This window comes from Microtus pennsylvanicus, chromosome 9 (genome assembly GCF_037038515.1).
Source record: "Microtus pennsylvanicus isolate mMicPen1 chromosome 9, mMicPen1.hap1, whole genome shotgun sequence".
NCBI lineage: Eukaryota > Metazoa > Chordata > Mammalia > Rodentia > Cricetidae > Microtus > Microtus pennsylvanicus.
The window spans coordinates 104,901,508-104,913,804 of NC_134587.1; the positions used below are offsets into that span (position 1 = coordinate 104,901,508).

Consider the following 12,297-nt stretch of genomic DNA (forward strand, 5'->3'; position numbering starts at 1 on the left):
AATTTTAGCATGCTTACAGGATTTTTTTCTCAAAAATAGGCATATGTGAAGAGTTTTACCTGTTAAGTATTGAACACTTTTTACTTTCTCAAGGTCTATAACTTGTGTCTTAAGGGGTAAAGTCATATATGATTTCTAATTGTAGATATTAGATTTGACTTGAGATCACAGACAGTAGGAGCAGAGATATTTAGTGTGTCAAGAGCAAGAGATACACAATTATATGAATTCAGCTGCTTCTAGGGAAAAGGAGAAGCAGGTGCTAATAAAGCTTTGGGGACAATAATTAATGAATAAAGTTAAAAACATCTATTGTACAGAGGCGGAAACCAACCAACAACAGAAATGGATATATAAGAAATATCAAGTATATTCTTCAAAAGTAGTCTAGTATCAGCGTGAAACATTTTTAAAAAGCTAGGAAGGAGGGTCAAGCAAATAGAACCCTCTGTCCAAAGGAGAGCAAACAGCAAGAACAATGAAGATTTTTTATTTCAAACTATACATTGTGAATGTGTTGTGCACGTACATGGTCTAGCTGTGCTACAACAAGTTCTAATGCAGTCTACTGTCCTCTTGTGACAGGGAAATCAATGATAGAATAAAACCCTAATTGCAAAGATTCCATTCTGGTGAATGGTCCTCTTTCTAAGCTTTGGGGTTGATTCAGGAACCTGTTCTCTCTGTCTGCAGAGAAAGATTAAAATCATATAGCTTAGTTCCCAACTGGTACTTTAAGGGATGGCTGGAGATTTTTACAGTTCCTCTAATGCATTTAGGACGACTGTCTCAAAGTAACGTTCAGCTTTCCTGACAACTCCCCGCTCTCTCTCCTGCTAAGAAATGTAGCCCTTTTCTGTTAGTTTTGAAAACTGTCTGCTACCATATCCACCACTTCCACCACCTGATCCATAGCTACCACCATAGAGACTGCCTGAGCTTCTTCCACCAAAACTGCCCCCTCTCATGGGTCCATAATTTGATTGCTGTTGTCCACTATAATTTCCAAAGTCATTATAGTTCCCACCACCATAGTTACCTCCACCAAAATTTCCTCCTTCATTGTAACTGTCATATCCTCCTCCTGCACCACCACCATATCCACCATCTTCGTTTCCATAGCCTGGTCCACCACCACCATAGCTTCCTATACTGCTGTAACCAGGACCACCACCATAGTTGCCTCCATCACCTCCAAATTGATTATATCCACCATCACCACCTCCATAACTACCTCTGCTGCCATCACCTCCACCACCATAGCCTCCTCTTCCACCAAAGTTTCCACCATGACCAAAATTACCTCCACCACCTCCAAAGTTCCCTCCACGACCCATAAAATTGCTGGATCCACCTCCAGGGCCTCTCTGTGATCCAGCAGACTGCATCTCTTGTTTAGAAAGGCCTTTTTCACTTCACAATTATGCCCATTAATAGTGTGGTATTTCTGAACAACAATTTATCAACTGTGTCGTGGTCATCAAAAGTCACAAAAGCAAATCCTCTCTTTTTCCTACTCTGCCTGTCTTCCATAACTTCTATGGTTTCAATCTTGCCATACCTTTCAAAGTAGTCTCTCAGGTTATACTCTTCTGTATCCTCTTTCCTACCACCAACAAAGATTTTCTTCACTGTTAAATGGGCACCAGGTTTTACAGAATCCTCTCTAGAAATGGCTCTCTTTGGTTCCACCACACGCCCATCAACTTTGTGTGGCCGAGCACACACTGCAGCATCCAACTCTTCAACACAAGAGTAGGTCACAAAACCAAAGCCCCTGGAACGTTTTGTTTGGGATCTCTCATCACCACACAGTCTGTAAGTGTGCCCCATTTCTCAAAATGTTCTCTTAAGCTATCATCTGTGGTTTCAAAGCTCAGACCACCAATAAACAGTTTCCTCAACTGCAAGGTTCCTTTGGATCATGCCCCCTCCCCGGGCCCCGCCGGCAGCGGTGGCAATGGCAGGAGTCAGGCTGGGGCGACTGGGCAGCAGTTTTACCTCCATTTTGAGACTGGACTCGCCTCTTCCAACTCGAGTTCAATATGGGGATCTATGACTTTTTAACAGAGGAGAGAATTCAGAAATTCTCCTAATTTTCTAATTACAAGATTTAAATATAAAGGCAGAGATAATGGAAACAGCATAGCTATGCCCACCTAAACTTTTGGTCTCATGTGGCAACCTCAGAACCACTACAATGGCAGGCACTTGAGAACCTGAGCTTAATTTGCCAGTCAGTCAGACTGTTTCAGGATCACTAAACATAACCTATATCCTGCCCTGTCACAGCAGACAATGAGGGACCAGCCTTCTGGTCCCAAGTCCCCAGCAGGACATGGCCAAACTATGGAGAACATGGCTTGCACCCTACTAAGCAGCCAAGCTTCAGCTGCGAGCCTAGATCCCTGCTCCTGGCCTCACAGCCAAGCTGCAAAAAAGGAGTCTCAGGAAACTGCAGCTCCAGGCCCAATCAAGTCTGTGAAAATGTAAAGGAGCAAGTTAAAACCTTTCGGGTAGGCAGACTTGAAACTTGGATTAGAAAGATAGCTTACAAACTTAAAAAACAATCCAGTGGTTGAGACCTTATTTAAAATATCCATCAGGATCACTGACAGAAATCTTTAATAAATAAATTAACGGAAAAAGTATATCCATCAGGAAAATTCTTAAGGGGGAATAGTAAGTCTAGTTTTCTCAGGCAACTAAAGATAGCTGCTAAACAAATGATGTCTCTGAGAAGGCATGAAATTAGCATACCCTTACAAAATAACCTCAAAAAATAAATAAATAAGGAGGAATTATACACTCAGTCACCACAAAATATCTTAAACTATACAGCTTTTTACTCTAAACTTGTTGCTGTGGATAAATTTTGGCATGATGGCACAAAGGTGATCTTTGCTAAAGAAGGTGGATAGACTCTTGCACTGGATTATGAAAATGACCCAACCCTGTATTAATTTGGGGTCAAGGATATGTCTGTGATTTTTTTCAAAGGAAGAAAATAAAGCTTGATGAGATGTATGCATATACAGTAGAAGTAGGCCAGCCCTGATGACATTTCAGCCACTGATGATGCCACAGGAGAAGTGGAAAGAGGTTCCTGAACCTGTGATCCTGACTTCCTCATACCACCATGCTGCAGGCTAAGGGAAGGAAGATCATGGTGACGGCGATTCCCAGCCTTTTGATGGACTTGCTTTACAAACTTCCAAAACTACTGAGTCCTGTTTACCTCAGAGTCATTCCACGAACACAGGCTCATACTTTGGGACACAGAATTTGGGTTGCCAGCATGGATGTTCAATCTGCTGTTGAAATAAAGGACCTGAGAACTGAGACCTCAATTTTCCCCTCTGGAGAATCAGACTCATTATGGAGACAAAGGAGTGACTGAAGTCCCTCTTCAGAGTTGCGGAGGGTAGCCTAAGGGTTTTTACTGTTGCTCAGAGACTGGGACAAGTACTTAAAGGCGGCATTGCAAATAGAGTTTCATTCATCACAGAAAGGTTAGAATAGATGTAAGAGAATTGTGATTTGACAAATTATGTTTATTGTTAATTTCCACACTAGAATTATGGTATTGACCTGTTAATGTTTTAACTGCTTGAGCTCACTATAAGATGTTAATGCTTAGAAAAAGTTTAGACATTCCTAATAAGTTTTGGGATTTGACATGTTTGATAAGACCGATTTAGATTTTGGTAGAGCTAAAAACTTTTAAGAAAAATCATAGACCAGTTGAAAAGGGCATTCCCAATCCTGGTGATTCTCCATTTCTTTAATTAGGAGATATAGTAGCCATAGAAGAATGTGTAGCATAAAGTATTATCTGCTTGCTTGCCATTTTCTAATTGATGAATGACCTCTCTTGACAGAAACTTGGATCAGGGACACAGAGCTCAGAGGCACACTCTCACTTAATCCTTTGCTTACAGAGGTCAGCAGTAAGAGAAGACTATGATACTTCCCCACCCCCAGGTGCCTAAGACATACACATGCATAATTGGAATGCATGTACCCAAGATATGTAAGTCTGGAAAATGGGAAACATTCACCTAAGGCAGACACAACCATCTGTCCTGTAGCAGAAGTTCATGCTCTATAAAAATTATTAAAAAGGGAGGAATTGGGGAGGCCCAAAAAATGTGAGCTTATTTCTACCTTGAACAAAGGTCAGAGAGTTGGAACTTATATCTGTTCCTTTAAGGTTATTGTCTGTTTCTACCTCAAACAAGGATCCCACCTGGATTTAGATGTGAGAGTTATGCTTTCCCAAGGTTATTGTCAACAGGTATGACTAATAAACAGACCTTATATTTCAGGAATAGGGAAATAGATATGTTTCTATCCCAAACAAAAGTCTAAGGGTACTACTAGCTTCCTACTCCCTTACGGAAAAAATAATGGATTCCACTCAAGGAGTGGTTTGGCTACAGAATGTTTTGTTCTAGGGTGTGAGTGTTATTTGACTTGTCCTAGCAACAGAATGTTTAACTAAGACCATAGCCCACAACCTTCAACTAGTATGTTCATTTCCTTGTATCATGTTAATACACTTTTCCATCTTATTCTTCCCCTTTGGGTTGGGTATTTAAGCAAACGGAAATTAAGTGTGGGTTATTTGAGTATTGACTTGAACTCCCAGTACTATCCTATGTTTTCAGTTTTATTATTTTTACTCATGTCATCATTCTCTACTTTTCTGATCCCTAAAATCCTACCCTGGTAAGTGGCATTTTTGTTGAAGCTGGTCTCTGACACTCCCAACGTCACTGTTTCTGCACTATCGAATGGATCGGAGAAAACAGGACATGACAGAGCAAAACAACAGCAGACAAGTTTCAGAGAATGAAAGAAATGACATTGCCTAAAATTAAGACACCCAGAGGGTTTACTACAGAGCACTCTATCCGTGCATTAGAAGAGGAGGTGGCCTAACATGGAAAAGGCAAATAATTTAAGAATTTGGAATGTATGATAAACCTATAATTATAGATGCAAATATACACAAAAGTCTGAAATAAGAGAGAAGAAATAGCTCTAATGCAACTCTATAGTCTGTCTATACCTGTTGACATACAGGGTTGTTTTACTTGAGTCATGTGTTTTATTTCTTTGAAATCTATAAAACAATGTCTTTTCTCTTCTTAGACATCAGCATGCATTTATTACATAATTTCTAATTGTACTTTTGTTTATACTCTTACCATGGCATATTATCTAACAGGTCTGTTCTTTTCCTGTCAACAGTAACTACTCTCTGGTTTGATATTTTTCTTTATTTATTTACTATTTCAAGAATTGTGCTCATTTGTATTAATAGAACGTTTACTTCCTGATTGTTAGAGTTTATACTCATTCACACTGGAACCACAGAGGATTACCTGCCACTGGATTCTTGGGATTGAGAACATGAGGGGCCAGGACATTAACAAGGGTGGATTCCAGATAGGGAACTATCTGCAGCACTGCAGACTCAGGCACGCAGATGCATCTTTCCCCTGTCAATCAAGCACAGTCCTTCCCAGTGAGGGGACCTACCTGGAAATCTGTAGTTCCTTTAGAGGGGCCAAGTAGTGGCTCTTCTTTAGGACCAATGATCATTTTGGACTTTTTAATCTCTTCATAAACCATCTCTTTTAGGTCCCTTCTGAAGAGGTCCTTCAGATTCCAGTGCTCCTGTTGTATCTTCTTTGCCTGCTCCTTCAGCAGAGCCACCTGCTCCATACATATTTGGCTTAATTCATTCCTGAGTAGTACCATAATTTCCTCTACCTCCTTTCTGAAAAGTTTCCTCCTCTTTGCATGCTCTACAGCCAATTCCTCCCTCAGTATTTCTTTTATATCATTTCTGAAGAGTTCCTTCCATTGTGTGCAACAACAATCAGTGTGCTCCTTTATGTGCTCCTTCCTCTTGACGGAAGGAAGTCTTGAATGCGCTTGTGCATCTTTTCTATCAGTCATTTTCTGCTGATGAGAAAAAGGAGATTAGTTTGCTTGGCTTTCTTCACAAATTTACGGTTGTTGTTATTGTTGTTGTTGTTGGTGGTGTTTGGGGATGCTTTTTCAAAGTAGCTTTGTCCTTGCAGGTATAGGGAACAGATTGGGAAAATTGAGCTCATTTTTAACACTTTTGTTTCTTCATGTGTTTGGCTATTCAAATCACTAGGCTATAGTCAGACATTGAAAATGATTTACCTTAGCCTGGAGTAGAAGTATAACCATGATCCAACAAACTTACTCAGTATTAACTTAAAATAATATATTTTATTGTATATTAAATTTGCCTAAAATAGTAAATTGAATGATTTTTAACATTACAAATCTACTCTTGAACAATAGACTTTGTATTTTTCACCTTTGATGTCTAGTTGGGTCATTGTTGCCCTGTTATAAAATAACTCCATTTAACAATTCTTATGACTGCACATGTATATGTGTATAAGGAGTGTGTGTATTCTTAGGTCTCTTTCTGCAGGGATCCCTGGCTACGTGTTGATTTTATCTCTCAGTACAGGCACTAGAGACAATTAGAAACTGGGGCAGAACTAAATCTATAAACTTGGCATGAGTGTGAATGGTAATGGCACTACAATGGCATCCTGGAGAATGACCTCTTTTTAACTTATCCTAACGTGCTGGTTATTACAGACACATTGTTCATAATGACAATCACATAATCAGGAGGCCTAAACTTATCATACATTCATCATTAGGGGACATTATACAAGTGAGACAAAGTAAATTTTTCAGGATAAAGTTTACCTCAAATGTAAAGACAGTTTAAAATTTCATGAAAAATTACTAGATTCTGAGAGTGTATGTTTAGTTTAATTTGTTTATGTACTTGTGTGCCCAATAATTTGAACATGCATCATGTGTCTGCTGATCTCTTAGAGACCTGTATCAGGCATTAGATCCCTTGGAATTGTAAATGAAGGTGGTTGTATGTTACTGTATGAGTTCTGGGAACTAAATTCAAGTCCTCTTGATGGAATAGTAAGGGATTTACATTCTGAGCTATCTCTTCAGCCATTTTTTAAAAAATAGTTTATGTGTAAAGATTTTATGCCTTACAAAATATTTCTATATAAATATTAGCAAAATATTAGAGATGAACAAACATACAATGCTTTATGAAGGAAAATTCAGATATGGCTGATATGAATTGCATGTAGAGTGATAAATTGACCAGGTCACGTGCACATTTCATTTAGTTACTTTTAGAGAGAGAGCAGATGACATTTGCTTGAGATTGTGTCTCCTAGGAAGACCAAAGTAGCTACAATCATCTAGTCTTATCAACATGGCCACCTAAATTGACCTGAACAACGATGGCACCAATGGACACATTAAGTCATGGAGCCTCACTTGTATATAAAGAACTATGGACAAAGGGGAGTACTGAGGGATGGAGAGATGGTCTTCCCTAGAGACATGCCTCCCACAACGAATTATCTAATACTGGAGGTCCATCCTGAGATCATATAATACATGTAATATTACACTGGTTGAAAAGGGTGTACTCATACATTTAGGAGTGTGTATCTGTGTGTGTGTGTGTTTGTGTTTAACATCATAAAGAAAAAAGTCATAAGTTTGAGAGCAAGGGAGTGTATGGGAGGAGTTGGGGGAAATGAAGTAAAAATGTATTCATATTTTTATTTGAAAAAAATATTAATTAAGAATAAATCAAAAATTGGATCTTTAGCAATCCAATGAACAGGTGTGACTCAGATATAAGGGAAACCTTCTGCATGGATCAATTCAATGACATGGCTCAAAACACACTGGATTCAGTTCTAATCCAGCTTGTTGAAGAAATCTGGAATTTTGATGGCTAATTCAGGGTATATAAATAACTACATATATCCCGTTGGGGCCACATGCCTCTTTTGGTACTGGATTTTGAACAGTGTGTATAAAACAAATATGTGTGTGTGAAATATTTTCATTTTTAATATCTAGTTTTTCCCCCCACAAAAGCTGCAAGATGAGACTGGGGTCATGGCTCAATGGAGTTCTCAGTTTTCTTTCTGTTGCTGTGATAAAAATCATGATCAAAAGCAACATAGGAGGAAATGAATTATTTCACTTCGATATCCCAGGCCACAATCCACTGAGAGAAGTCAGGACAAAAACTCAAAGTAGGAACTCAAGGAGGAGCCATGGAGCATTAGCTGCTTACTGTTTAGGTCCTCATGACTTTCTCAGTCTGTTTTCAGATACAACCCAGGTCTGTATGTCCAGAGGTATCACTGTCCATCCTGAACTGGGCCCTCACAAACCAATCATTAAGCAAGAAAATGTCCCACACACTTGCCTACAGGGAATTTGATGGAGAAACTTTCCCAAATAAAGTTACTCTTCAGTGTCATAGTGCTATTTACTTGGATGGAGAAAACAGCTAACAGAACAGAGTGATGGGCAGGTAAGAATCAGGAAGTAGTAAAAGTCAACGTCTTCAGTTTGGTACTTGAAATCTGAGGCACACTTGAGTCAATATACACATAGTGAAAGGTACTTGTTTGTAAAGATGCATACATATGGATTGAAGAAGGTAAATGTTTATGAAAATCAATAAACTTATACTTTTAAGATGCAAGCTTCTACAAATTCTGAAATATTTAATATAAAGGCAAGGGAGAAACAAGCCAAAGTATTCAACTATTCAAGTAGGCAAGTCAACAGTAAAAAAAACTATGGTGCCATTTTCATGTCAGTCACATGACCATGGAAGCCTGGGTGCTTTTGGTTTACTAGACTTTGTCAAGTATCTACTGGCTAATCACTGATTCCTTACAATATGCTTTTTCTATTATCACTTGCAGAGACACCATGTTGGTTCTTTTCATGTCAACTGTAATGACTCCTGGGCCTTTATTTTTACTATTATTTACTTTCAGTATTATTGCATGAATTTTTTATATGGTGTTAAAAGCATGTTTGATTTTTAGTTTGTGATTTACAGAGTCTACTTTATTTTTTTCTTAAATGTTAAATAATGACGGGATAGTATATTCCTGGGACTGGGAGCATGGACAAAATGCAAGTTATTTTCATGATTTGGGTTTTGCTATTGTTTGGAAAACATTTACCCTACTGCAGAGATGGTCAACTCAGATGTTTTGCTTCTTACACACTCAAATATGCAATTTTTCAGATCGGGGGAACAGAATTACCTTTAACTGTGTTCTCACTTTAGGTTTATCAGGAATTGGCACTTCGTTAGAACAGATGGTACTTTCAGGACTTTCGAACATTTTCTTCATTCTCTTGTTAAAGTCTTTCCTGAGGAGTTTGCCGGTGTAGGAGTACAGAGATGCACTTATATGGACCCACTGCTCCTCGTCAGTCATCTTTGCAAAGCGATGTTCTGGTGGGGGGGATTCTCTCTCAGATTCATTCCTTAATTTTGGGTTTAGGGACAGGTTCTGCTGATGAGAAGATGGAAGATAAATCTGATTTGCTTTTTCTTAGTTTAGGGTTTTTCTTTATTTAGGGTGCTTGTGTTTTAAAATGACTATAACGTTTCAAGATAAAAGTTATTGACACAGAGAAAGCAGAAAGCAATTGGTAATTAACAGTAAAAGGTATCTGTATCTATGCTCAGCTACCCACAAATTATTCAGCTATCATTAACAGCTGAAATAATTTGTCTTCGGTGAGAGCCTATGAAACATTCGGTGTTTCAGTGATATTTACCAAACACTATTTACTATCATGAAGAAAAATGATAACGGAGCACAATATTAGGCAGACAAGCATTAAGGAGCAGTAAAGGGCAATGTCTTCACGTTCTTCTGTGAACTCTGAGGCACCCAAATAACTTGTAAGACACAACTCAATCATGACATGAGAGAATGATAGCTTTAATTGCAAAACACATATGATCTCCAGAAGGTATATTTGCAAGATACACTGAAGATAACTAAAAATGTGTGTGTATGTGTTTGTGTGTGTGTGTGTGTGTATACATAACCTACACTTACACAGCTACCTGGTTTTTGACAAAGAGAACAACAACACACTTTATAAAGACAGTATCTTCAACAAATGGTACTGGTCAAATAAGGAAGTTACATGTAGAAGAATAAAACTTGATTCTATCATTTCACTGTGAACAAAACTCAAACCTATACTTAAGAAAGACCTTAATATAAGTTCTGATCCAGGAAGTGGTGGTACACTCCTTTAATTCCAGCACTTGGGAGGTTGAGGCAGGAGGATCTCATTGAGTCTGAGACAGCCTAGTCTACAAAGGGAGCTACAGAATAGCCAGGAATGTTACACAAAAATAAACATAAAAAATAAACATAAAAAATTAAGTAGAACATCTGGTATCCTGAATTTGGTAGAAAAAAAAAATAGGGAATATACTTGCATTTATGGGCACTGGAAAGGATTTTTTGAACAAGACCCTGATAGTACAAGCATTAAGACCAATGACTGAGAAATGGGAACACATGAAACAGAAAAGTTTCTATATAGCAAAAGAAACCATAATTGGTAAAAAAAAAAAAAAAAAAGGCAACCTACAGAAGATTTACCAGAAGACTGCTGTCTAGAATATAAAAAGAACTAACAGAAGTCTAGGACCTTTAAGGGAGTAAGCCTGAGCCAGGTCCTCTGCAGTTCAGGGCTCACCCGGGCCTGGGAACTCCAAGGCAATAGACTGGAACCAGAGACCTTTGCAGGACCAACTCCAACTCAGGGACCTCCGCAGGAGTGGATCCAGACCAGGATTTACAGAAACAGGTCAAAGTCAGTAACCTAGGCCAAAGTAGGCCTGAGACAAGGAACTCCACTTTGGGGCCTGAGCAGGATTGAGAAAACTAGCTCCACAGGAGTAGGACTGAACTGGCTACCTAGGATGGAGTGGGCCTGAGGAAGCAAGCTTTGTGGGAGCAGAAGCCAGGAGCACACCCAGTCATGGGACACTGGCAGGCTAGGTAGGATTGAGCTAGCAACCTGGTCCAGAGACAGCGAACTCCACTAGAACAGGTACAGGAGCATAGCTGCTGAGCAAGTGAGCCAGAGACAGAGACTGCTGAGGATCCAGACATGAATCTTGGACTTTCAAGGAAGTAGACCTAAGCCAGGACCCCTGTGGGTCTGAAAATGAGTCTAGGACCTCCCAGGAACTAGGCCTGAGCCAGGACCTCTGCCAGTCTGGGTGTGCATCTGAGAACTCTGAGGGAGTAGGCAGGAAACTACTCTGTGGGGCCAGGCATGAGTCTGTGACCTCAGAAGGAGTAGGCCTGAGCCAGGACCTCTGTGGGTCCAGGCATTAGTCTGGGACATCAGAGGGAATAGGCAGGAGCCTAGAATCTTTGTGGGTTCAAGTATGAGTTTGAGACCTGTGAGGGAATAAGCCAGAGCCAGGCACACCCAAGCCTGGAAACTCTGAGTCAGTAGACTGGAACCAGAGACCTTTGCTGGACTTCTGCAGGAGGTGATCCAGACCAGGATTTACAGAAACAGGTCAAAGCCAGTAACCTAGGCCAAAGTAGTCCTGAGACAGCAAACTCCAAGGGAACAGGGCAAAGTACAGTAGTGCTGAGCTATCTCCAGGAACACAGAGTAACCAATGGGGTAATTAGAACTGTGGCATTGACTGTACCACAAGAAAAAAACATCTGAGCTTTGGATTCACTGGCCTCTAGAAGATTAATCAACAAAATCTCAGATAGCCCCAACCACACCTATTAGAGGAAAAGATGAGTAGAAAAGGTAAGAACACATGCAACACCACAAAGAACAATACAACACCAGTAAAACCTAAAAACTTTACAACAGTGAGACCTGAAAAACCTAATATAGATGAAGCAGAAGAAATTGACCTAAAGAGAACTTCAAGAGAATGTTTGAAACTCTTAAAGAGGAAATTAGAGATTCCCTTAAAGAAATGGAGGAAAAGACAAACAAAAAAAATGGAAGACATAAGCAAATCCCTTAAAGAAAATCAAGAAAAAGAAATAAAACATATGGAAGAAATTATTCAGGACTTGGAAACTGAAATTGAGGCAATAAATTAAACACAAGCCAAGGAAATTATAAAAACAGAAGTCATGAGAAAACGATCAGGAACCACAATTGCAAGCATGAAAAGCAGAATACAAGAGATAGAAGAGAAAATCTCAAGTACTGAAAATACAATAGAGGAAATAGACTGATCAGTTAAAGAAAGCATTAAATTTAACAAAAGCTTAACACAAAATATCCAGGAAATATGCAAAATATCCAGGAAATATGTGACACCATGAAAAGTTCAAATCTAAGAATAATAGG

At 39.2% G+C, this 12,297-nt stretch overlaps 1 pseudogene; it reads right to left on the reverse strand.

The window, feature by feature from the left end:
- Positions 1–836: 836 nt before the first annotated feature.
- LOC142856695 (uncharacterized) lies at positions 837–9,365 on the reverse strand (annotated as a pseudogene).
- Positions 9,366–12,297: the final 2,932 nt, after the last annotated feature.